The sequence below is a fragment of the Melanaphis sacchari genome, unplaced genomic scaffold, assembly GCF_002803265.2.
Source record: "Melanaphis sacchari strain LSU unplaced genomic scaffold, SCAv2.0 Contig37_pilon_pilon, whole genome shotgun sequence".
NCBI classification, from domain to species: Eukaryota; Metazoa; Arthropoda; class Insecta; order Hemiptera; family Aphididae; genus Melanaphis; species Melanaphis sacchari.
The window spans coordinates 704,320-716,774 of NW_020271239.1; positions in this window are offsets into that span (position 1 = coordinate 704,320).

Consider the following 12,455-nt stretch of genomic DNA (forward strand, 5'->3'; position numbering starts at 1 on the left):
TCATTATACAATATGACATTACTCAATGGTGTCATATTATGATATTATGATATTATGATACGGCGAACGATTCAAAAAAAAACTGACAAAACTTTTATCACAATATCAATATCGCAGTTCATTAAGTTCATTCCAAATTCCAATTTCCATTTGAATACAATGATGGATTTAATAATAAAATATGAATATTATTCTATTAAATATAATGTATATTTATATTTATATAAAAATGTTTCTAATATCCTCATTATTTTAACTATTCAAAATGTATTATAATAATTTAATTGAAGACATACCTAACCTAATGTAAATATCAAAAACGATGAAACGCCAAAATATTTACAAATTAATGAAATATATATAATTAATATTTATACTTATATGTAAAATATAATAGTTATCATTTTAATAAAAACGATTTAATTTGTGTACTATAGTGTACAATTTTTATTACAATTTAAATATTTTATTCTAATAAAAATTTAGATAGGTATGTTATGATAAAATCTTTACTAAATTAATTATATTATTGAATGTTCAGCTGTTTTGCTTAAATATTTATTTATTTATTTATTTATAAACTAATTAATTATATAACATATATAAAGTTTCAGCTTTCAATAATTTAAATAAGTGTCCCCAGAAATAATACTCGAGAAGTACAAATTAGACAGAAGATTGAGACAAAATTATAGAAGAAATTAATCAATGTTAATCTCATAGAATTATGGATGAATTTATAAAATCATTTAGAAGGCCATTAAAAATAATGAGCAAAAGATGCTCTAAGGTCAGCAAGAGATAAAAGCTCAAACTATCGAGCAGTTATGAGCTGAAACAGGATAGTATCCATTACTAACGTAAGACTTTAACTTATTTCGTCTTGGTTACAATATTAATCTTTTTAAATTTCATTGGGAATAATTAATGCAGTAGTACTATGCTCATTTTTCAATTTTTTTTTTTTACGTGTTTTAAAGCACTACATATGAAAGTTTTTGAAAAACTGCCTGTATGAATGTTTACATAAATCATAAATAAAAAACTATTAAAATTATTATTTTAGTTCTGTTAAGATGATTTAGTTCAATTTTATCAGATTCCTAATAAATATTATTGATTGTAAATTGTAGCTAAATCTATAATAATAATTAAATGTCTTGGTAGTTGTTAAACTACAGTAAATAATAATTGAATTTATTATGGTATTTGAGGGACTAGAAAAATGTTATTACAAGTCTGAACTTATGACTACAGGTATAGATAGAAAGTATTTTCTCATACTCTCTAATTTTTAATATTGGATTTGGATTAGTTTAATGAAATGTTAAAACTTAAATAATTTATGATTTAATTGAATCAAATCAATATAACTTTTTTTATCTCTTGTTATTAAAATTTGATTTATTAAAATACTAACTATAGAAAAAACATATCAACAGAAATAAAAATAAATATAATTAATGACCAATTCAAATGTAGAGTATTATATTTTATTGACTATGATAAGATAAGTTAATTTTTAATGAAAATGTATTAAATTATACATGATTATTATAATACATTATTTTGCATATTTAAAATTTTATTTTTAGTAAATGAAATTTTGGTAACTAAATTTTTTAAAAAAAATATAGTTTTAATTTGCATTTTAAATAAATTAAATGTTAAGATTTATATTCAAATATTTATATTTATTTAAAACTATTGTACTATTATCATAAACTTCTTGCAAAAGAAGTTTGTTTATTATATACAGAATAAAAATTAGAATAAAATATTTATAATAAAAACAAAATCAGATAAAAACTAAAAATCCTTTTCTCATTACTGATCAAAATGTTCCTATTTTATATATATATATATATATATTATAAAAAATGTAATTATTGTAAACATTTTTTTTATTGATAACTACCGGTTTTGACCATAACCATCAGATTATTTAAATATTAAAATCAAAAATCAACATAATAGATAAAATAAATTGAACCCTAAAATTAATAAATATTGGATTTATGTGATGCACATACATATAACAAATTAATTTTTACTATAGAACGTTAAAAATCATACAGAAAAAAATTGAAGGCATGCATTTTTATTTTATATACTACTATTATACAGTATTTTTCTTTGTTGATGAGAAATCAATAGTCAAAAAGATTTCCTAAGGAGAAGGGATATGAGTATACTTTTTATATTTTCTGTCTGCTATTTGGGCATATAATTATTATGATTAAAATTATACATAATAAAATTTAATAATTTTTATCATAACAATAACACATCAACCTCTTTTCACCTTTGTATATTTTACAGTATAAAATGTGTATTCATTATAATATGATATTATCTCATTTTATTTCTTTTATAATACTTATAAATGCTTGTAGCATTTCTAACCTAAGCAAATATTTTTATCCTTATTCTTTATGTTATTATATTAATCAAATCTTCTAGTGCAAAATTTAATGCTTTTGAAACAAAATCTCTTTAATTTTTTTTTTTACTTTAAATAAATATTTAAAAAAAAAAATATAGAACACTTTAACATTCAATTGAAGATAAAATGCTCTCAATTAATTCTCATATAGTTTTATGTGCCCCAAATAATAATTTAAGTTTAAATAAATCACACTTTTTATTTTGTCAATGTGAAATGTATTAAATTTTTTATAGTCCAAAGAGTCAAGACAATTCTCAGTTCTAGAATGTTTTTTGAGTTTAGTTTTTCTTAATTTTCACTTCAAATATTCGAGTTTTTTCATGTTTTTCTTCTTCTGAATCAAAAAAACTTAATAGTTAATCATTTTTCAAATATTTGTTGAGTATAGCATTCTGAGAGTGTTTTAAAAATCTCTTTTCTATTGTTATTGTTATGTTTTGTTTTTTTCGCATTACTTTTATTCCGGAAATTATTCATGTAAGAACCTAGATATTAAAATTTAAAAAAGAATAAGCAAGTTAAAATACAATATACTTACCTTATTAAGGGGGATTTGCAACTATTAGATTTTAAGGAATATTTTATAGGCAACTTCTTATGCAGTCATCCGTATTCAGTTAGCAATTTAGCATGAACTCTGTGAAACCCGAAAATATGGGGTATTCGATAGCCACGAGTAGTTTGCTCATCGAATTGCCTCTCGTGAATCGTGATATTAAAAAAAAATATTTATATTCGAATTACTTCCCACATTTATTTAGTTAAAGTTGATTTTTTAGTACTCTAATTGCTTCGAATAAATATTATAAATCAAAAGATTTAATATTATATTTATAATAATATATATTTATTTTTTTGTGATAATAAAAAAAATACTATTACCGACCTGAATCTATTTTATTTATAACGAATTTCATGGTATCAACATATTATGAATACAGACTAAGACTTAGTTTAAAGACAAGTTTAAATGTAATTGTTTAAAAATTAAAAAAAAATAAATTTATTTTTATTGTGAAAAATGATTAGATTAATTACTTAAAGTATAAAAATTATAAATAAATTATAAAACATTAATTATATGTAATTGTAAAAAAAAATTAGGTAATATATTTTGTTTAAAATATTAAACAAATCAATATAATTATCAATAGTTCCATAAAATATTCTGATTTTGGATAATGATATGATATGGAAATGAATTTAAGAGATGAATGTAAGTTTTCCATATGAGAAAAAACAGGTAAAATCACCTATATGCTCCTCAGTAATAACGTAATCTTTTCTTTCTCTCATAAAATTATATTTTTAAATAATTGCATAATCGTAAATTTGGGTCTGTTGGCTATTACTTTATATGATATAATATACCTATAAAACCTTATTTACAGTTGAGTCGTTATCACTTGATTTACAATAACTCGAATATTTGTCTTGCCCCTTGAAGTGTTTATAAGTTGTATTTGACATATATAATTCGAAACATTTTTAAGTCAAATTTATTTTAATTTTATTTTAAATTTAATTCATTGAAACTCAAGTATATTAAACTTTTGTTCAAATAAAAAATATATTACTTTTTAATTTAAAGATTTAAATAGATACTTACAAATGCTAGTAGTAGTTGTTTTAATTCTACTTCAAGTAACATTTTAAATTGTATTGAAAAAAAAATTAATTTAATTAACTAAATGTATGAATATTAAATAGATAGATATTTATATTTAAGTACCTACTTATAATATCGTTTGCCAATTATTTTGTTATATTGATATCACGAACTAAAAATGCTTTCTGTTTAAATAATAAAATCTTATTTTAATTAAAATTAATATTTATCAATGAACATTTATATAAAAATCACTTATATATATATATATAATATAATATGTATAAAATATATCTATATCTATAGTACAAATCATTGCAAATGTCAAAAATAATTTTTAAATCATATAATATCAGAGGCCTCATATTATCCTCAATTATTTTAACTAAAATATTGAATACAAAATTGTTGTTCGTTATCAAAATAATATCCAGAAAATGTTGAAAACTATTCAACAATCTCCAACAATTCTAAAAGAATTACATGTTAAGCCTAAAAACATAAAATTGTATATTTGCTATATCCTATATACAATAAGCAAACAGCTGTGCTGCCAGTGTAAACAGCGCAAGTATTTTTTGGGCCTCTGATAAAAAGAAAAAAAAGTTTGACAAATTTATAACGTTTCTCAACGGTAAAACAATAATAATATTTGTAGGATAGGTCGGATCAATGTCTGCTAATGTTAACCTAAATATATATTAACCGTAATGAACTTGGCATAATAAGTTGTATACGCTATTATGCATTAACATCGATGCTACTGGTTCGATAGTGGACTGTATATTATGAACAAGACTAGGATTATAAAGTATTTGCATAGTTTTTATAATCAACGTTAAAATAGTTAAAATAACTATGGTATTGCATGGTACAAATTAATTTTGTGATATTAATAAAAATTGAATTACAATATTTTATTTTGCAGTTTTTTGAATATTTTATTTTTTATAGTTAATACACAAATAGTGTATTTAGGCTAGGACCCCAAATTACACCCAAGTTGAGGGACCACAAATTTTTTATCGTGGCATTAAAAAAAAAATTGAAAATATTTTCATAAAACGAAGAATGATGACGTTAATTTATAAGTGTATAAAGTACTCGTATTTTGTTTTATATTTTTAAATACATTAGTAGGTAAACAATTATTATCATTAATATAAATATATATATGTATTTTTTATTGGCTTCTTGTTCTTACATTAATTTTTTTATAGTATTACTGTCTAATTTCCATAAAGAGTCATCAAGTTTCATTCTACGCCACTGAAATGCATATTTAAACTAGATATTTAGTTTAATTTATACTGTTAAATTTCATTTTTAAATATTATGAGCTAAAAATTTAAAAAAAAAAAATCGTATATTTGTTGAAGTTCAGGTCAGATATTTAAAATAATTTGATCTTAACTCTTTTCCACTGTAACTTAAATTAGTTACGTTTTAAAATATTTAATCAGATTTTAAATTATTTGTAGATATTATAAATTTTTGGTTTTTTTTTGTATTTATGGATATATAAAACAATTTAAGGTTTGGTCAAAAAGTTAAAAAATGTTATACTATTTAAGTACAAAACTAAATACTCATTTGAGTTTTTACTATAACAACCAATAATAGTTGACACTCGTTAATCACCTAAATAAAAATATGTAAGGTAATTAAAAAAAAATGAATTTACCTGAAAGTAAACAATGTTTACCACATGTTTGATTTCATCAGCTTATAAAAAAGTGACTTATTTATTATGGCACGATAACAAGTCTAGAAGTAATTATATAAAACATATTATTTATTAATAAAAAAAAAAAAAAAACATTCTTATCGTACTGATGATATAATATTATTATATTATGATATATTTAATCGTCTCATTGACAAATATCAAGAATAGATTTCAGTAAACTTATATCATGTTATTAAACCATCGTGTAAGATAATTTATTTTCGAGCACACAATATGGCGCATGGGGAAAAAATAAAACAAGTGAGTAGCAATTTGCGGTTTTGTGATTTTTTTAATAATATTTGATATAATAATTATTAACATAATATGATTAAAAAAATATATATTCCTTTTTAAATATCTTATGTTTGAAAAAAGTTATACATTTTTCATAGTGTAATGTGTAATTTTTTTTTCCATCGAGTTTTTTATCAGGCTAAAATTAAAACAACTATAGTTCGTACACATTTTAAAATCTCCTATTAAAACTAGAAATTCGTTTGAGTACAAAATATTATAGAATAACCAACTCATTTGTGCATAATAATTTATACCTACTATCACGTGTTTATTATACGTAAAAAAATATTTTCCTGTTACTTGTAATTATTTACTCAGCTGTATACCATTCAGATTTATAAACAAATTCATACGTGCTAGTATTATTCTGAATTTTAGAAGATAAACGTACTTTGATGCACGCAACGTTATATGCAGGGACATCCTAAATGTATGTATACTCACTTACTTACATTCTCAATCGGCAAAGCATTATTAAATAAATTTGTGTCAACTTTGAAATATATACTTATAAATCATAATAATCATAACTTAATTTTAAAGATCTTCATTCCTGTTTGTTATACATTGCATTTATTACAATTTGGTTTTGTCGATTAAAAATTAGTTTCTGTCTTTACTTAAAATCATTTTTTGTGTACAATAAATTATTATAAGTCGAATTGAAGTTAAGATTTTTACGAAATTAGATACCTAGTTGATATACGCGTAAATAAACGATTTCCGCTTTTTTTTTGTGCTTATTTCAAAAGTTATTAATGAAAAAGAGGTTTTCGAAATATTCCACTTGTACTTAAATTATTAATTTCTAAACACTATAATATTTTCAAAATATTTAGACTAGTTTTAAGTTATTTTTAGACACTGTAATTTTCAAAAATATTTAGTTTATTTTTTAAATTGTTTATAAAATATGAATATGTATTAAAAGATAAGTATAGTTGTATAACTTTTGTATAACCTTTTTTTCTAAAAGGATTATGGTAACTGGGCCACTAAAATGTTTCATTAATAAAAAGTGTACTCGGTAAGTGAGCTATTAATTAAGTATTTTTTCGAACTTCCTTATACTTATTAGTAAAATATAATTATTATGAACGAACCATGTGATATATTTTTAAAATATTTATCCGTCAACTAGACTTTATTTTTAAATCTAGATGAATGAATTTATAGGTAATATGAACAAAATAAAAATTTATCCAGTATAAGTTGTTCTCATATTGCAATTTAAAATATAAAATACGTATATAGGCATGGATTTTTTTATAAAGTTTAAAGTTAACATTTTTATAAGACTCGTTGAAATCACCAATACTTAAGAAAAATATATTTTGTAGTTAAAAATAAAAACAATTTTTAATTTTTTTTTTTTTTGTGAATTAAAATTTCAATGAAGTTATAGGTAATTAATAGATACTTATAAAGGAGATTAAAGAGACGGAATACTCAACTTCTAAATAATTTTTTGAATATATTAATATTAATAATAGTTATACAAAAGATAAAAAGATCTATATTACAATGCTAAATAATTAGCCTAATTTCTTATTTTTCCCTAACAGCGTAAGTAATATATTAGTATATTCCTAAAAAATTGACTACCTTACAGGTAAATTGCATTAGTTCTTTTTTAGTTTCTCATCAAAGCTTTTTAATCCAATAAATAGCAAATTTATACCAATTAATATATAAAACATATTTATTACAATTATATGATCAAAATTATAGAGTAGATACTATGTATACTGACTTTCAAAATTAATTCTATGAGGTTAACCAGCATAATACTTAATTACATAAATTAAAGTGGTTTAAATGAGTAATTTTTATCATAGGTTTTTTTTTAATTAAAGAACTATTCCTAAAAGTTAAACTTTCATTTCACATTTCTGATGGTATTAACATATTGTTAGATATCATAAGATTTTTACTTATATTTTTGATTTTTCTATTTCTTATTATTGTATAATTGAAAATACTGTTACTGTAAAATTGTGTATATTTGTAGATGATGCTAAATTATTTGGTACATTCAAATCATTTTCAGTTTCTGAGTTATTACAAGATTATTTAAATACATTTTAATATTTTATTCAGAAACCAAACTTTTATTCATAAAAAAAATTATACCATAAAAAAAATTTATTTTACCTATCACAAAATAACTTAATTATTATTCACATAATCACCCATAATAAAAGATCTGTAAATTTAATATTTTCCGAAATAAACACGTCAAAATATTATAACAGCCATTTAATAAGTGACTTGAGATTATACGAAAAACTCCCTACTCAAATAGAAAACTGTCGAAAATCTATAATTTTTAAGTTATTTTTAAAGAGATGGTTATTAAACAATGAACTATTACTATAAAAACTATTTTATCAAAAGTATAAGCTATAATAACACTTATATATATTTTATTTAAAAAAATACTATACGCTGTAAATTTTATTTTATTTTATAGCTTATTCATTTCTATTATTATTATCAGTTTTATTATTATATTTTTCTTAGTACCATATTTTATAGGAACTCTCGTTTATCAAAACAAGGGTTTTATCTTTAGTGATGAAGAAAGCACTGTATAATAATAATATATATAATTTAATTTGCGTAAACATCAATATTACTAAAATAAAATATAGATTATTGTTATTATTATTAAATTATAAAGTTATAAAATCAATAATGATGAATCATCTAGGGAATCAGTTATTTAAGATTTGGGTACACATTTTGAATCACACCATGAAACATACTAAATAAATCTTTTTTCATATTCTCCATTAAACGTATTAATAAAATGTATACTGGTACTAGGTAGATACAATAGTTTTATAGTTATAATATTATATCCTTTAACTATTATAATTGAATAGTTGTTTAGGGAAGTGCGTTGTTCATGCTTTATCATTGACGAAACCATATTGCGTGATAGGAAATTATTTATTGAATCACTTATTCAAATGTACATGTGAATATATAGGTATCTAACGATTAATGTATTATAAAATGATAAATGGGATAAGAAAGGCATTTGATCTAAAATGGTCTTTGAAATAATTTTTTATGACCTAATAGTACAAAAACAAATATAATTACCAATGAATAATAGATAATCGATAAAAAACGATGACGGGAGAATACTATATATTATATAAATAAAAGATAAAATATAATAAATGATGTACCTACCTTTATTAGCAATTGCCTCGTTGGTATGCAAATATGATAGGTGTCTATGTGATTGTGATGTATATTACGTTTGAAAAAATAAATCTGTTATAACAGAGAATCTGACGTAATAACCAATATATAAACATATAATATTCTGAAACAATAATTTTTTCATTTTAAACGCATTTTGTAATGTTTGATTGATCAGTACTCACTACTCAGTAGGTTAGGTACATATAAGTATTATTATATTTAATATTATTATTAATTATTTTTAATCTAGGTAGTATATTATACTAGCTGAATAAATGAAAAAATGAAAACATTTAAAATACGACACTATTGTGTACATGGGTAATTCAGTTCACGGGAAAATTGGCATCGGTGTAACAACCAACAGGTGTACCTGTTTTGTCAACTAATTAGACCAAGATTGGCAAACGGTCTGAAACGGATACACTTAGTGTATTTTTGAACTTGGTTAAAACTATCCTCTATGCTATTGACTGATATCTCTAAAAACAATTTTTGAAATTTTCATCAAAATAGGTCAAGTAGTTTTTGAGTAAACAAGTCACAAAAATACATTTATTTATTTATATATAAAGATAATATAAAGTCTCTTTTTTTCTGTAACTTATAATAACAGATACTTAAAAATATAAATAAAAATAATATTAGGTTTTTGTAATCTAAAACGAAATTTCTATGTGAATTACTTCTACAGTAACATAATATATGGGTTGGAAAATAAAATGAAAAACACTACTCAAGTCTCAAGAAATAGGTGTGCAAAATCTGGAGTTAATTGGTTTTATAGTTTTCGAGATTACTGAATACTATCAAAAGTACAATCATTAAAAAATCCGAGCTAAGTGAGTATTTTTATTTCTATCTGTTATCACTTTTTGAAGTAGCAAAAATGCTTCAATTTTAACTTTAAGAGTGGTTTCTGGTATCAAATTGTATGTAGTTGGTACTTTGAAGGTCAAAATAAAAAAATTATCAATTATTTTCAATAATTACAAAAATATACTAATAAATATATTTAATAAAAAATAAAAATAAAATAATACGAAAAACATTAATTATTATTAATAAAAATTAACCAACTTTAAATTAACCACGTCTAAACGGTAAAAATTATTAATAAATTTGAATTTGTTATTAAAATGATGAAATATATCATAGGTAGGTGTAAAAAAAAGGACAGCTATTTTTAATAAAATAATTCATAAATATTTTTTTGAATTTATTTACATGTCTAAACGTTCATTGTTTATTATAAATTTTCAATGATATTTATTAATTTATTTTGTTTAATGGTGTTTAAATTTTCGAAAATTGATTTCGTTAAATTGTTAAATATTTTTTTGTGTTATAATATTATGAAAAATGTTTTGAATCCATTGTTTAAAGTTAGAATTTTATCAAAATTTGTCAACAACTTGAAAACTTTAAAAAAAAAATATACTTATGCAATTTTTAATAACCATTCCTAAGGTTTAGTATTTTTTACAAGATTGTTCATAAATTATTGTTTATGGGAAGTTAAAGTTCAACGTAAAATCATAAATATTTTTTAAAAACCTGATATTTAAATTTCGACGAATTAGTTATTTACGTGCAAAATAACAATTTTCTTATTTTTTTGTTAATCAAAAATAAATAACCATAGATATTTTCACTAAATGTTTAAATTACCTATTTTTTTACATGGTATAATCACAGTATAATTTTCAAAATGATTAAATTCTTTTAGAGCTATTATTTTAACCGCTGCTCTTAAACGCGAAGTACACTAGTGTTTATCTACTTTTCCCCTTGTTATATATAAAGATAACCCTTAGAATAATTAATATTTCATCCCCAAAACTTGAAATTTCTCGGTTAGGTTAAATATTAATTAATAATATATTGAATATTGATCATCTATTCTATTCGAATAATTATTATCACTACCTTTAAAATTACTCTCCGTTTAATTTTATACTGGAATTAGATTCAAATCTAAATTTCATATCTGTATTCTGTACCTACTGTCATAATAAAGCAAATAATATTAAATCATGTCTTGTGCTTATTATACATTAATAATATTGCGAACATTACGATGCGATTTAATCATCATGACGTAATTGTAAATTGTTTCCATAAGTATTCATAAAAGTTCCTACCTAGTATTTATAATATGTTTAATATAAATGTAAATATGTATGTATAGGATATAATAATTATCATACCATAATGCATGTTTTCGAGTACCACGCTGCATAATCCATATTATATAATAATTAATAATATTATGGTATCTATGACACACGTATGACTTTGAATTGTTTTGCAATTCTTAAAGGATCACGATTTACGAGATGAATGAGGCCGTCAACAGCACTCGACATCATATATGACATAATATTATTATTAGCGATGAAGTATCGTATTGAAAATTGAAATAGTACTATGTATAAATAAGTACGTAATATATACTGACGTATACTAATTTATCAATAGTTACACTATGATAATCAGAGAACTCTACCGCATAGTATACGTCAAGAGTACCTCATAATTGAGTAGGTCATTAATACAGTAATACAGTATAATATAAGAATGTAATTAAATTTGAAATTAAAATTATTGCATACGAAAAATGATTCTAAATGGAGACTATCTGTCATTCTATATTAATTCTAAGGATGTTTAATTATACATTTATATTATATGCATATTATATAATAACTTAAAAGTAGTCTTGTATTACATTTTCAAGTTTTTTAATTTGCGATGACAAACATTTTATCATTCTTAAATCGAAAATAAACTAGAATAAAACCAACATATCGAATATCTTTAAATAACACAAAAAGAGCCAAAATGTTTTGAAATTTGTTTTGAAAAATGCTAATATAAAATATTTGAAGTAAAATTTAATAGTTATTATTTTTTTTATTAAAAAAAAAGACAAAATTGATTTTATTAAAATCTAGTAGAAAATATCTCCGTAAAAGTACCTTGTCTTTATGGCAATTTTGAAAATTACTGTAAAGTTTTTTTATTTTATTTTTTACTCCGCAAAGTATAAATCAGATCCGATTTTATTTTTTTTATCAGATGAAAGTGAAAACCACTTTTAGAGTTGAAGATTCACTGATTGAAACGTTTTTACTGCTCTAAAAAGT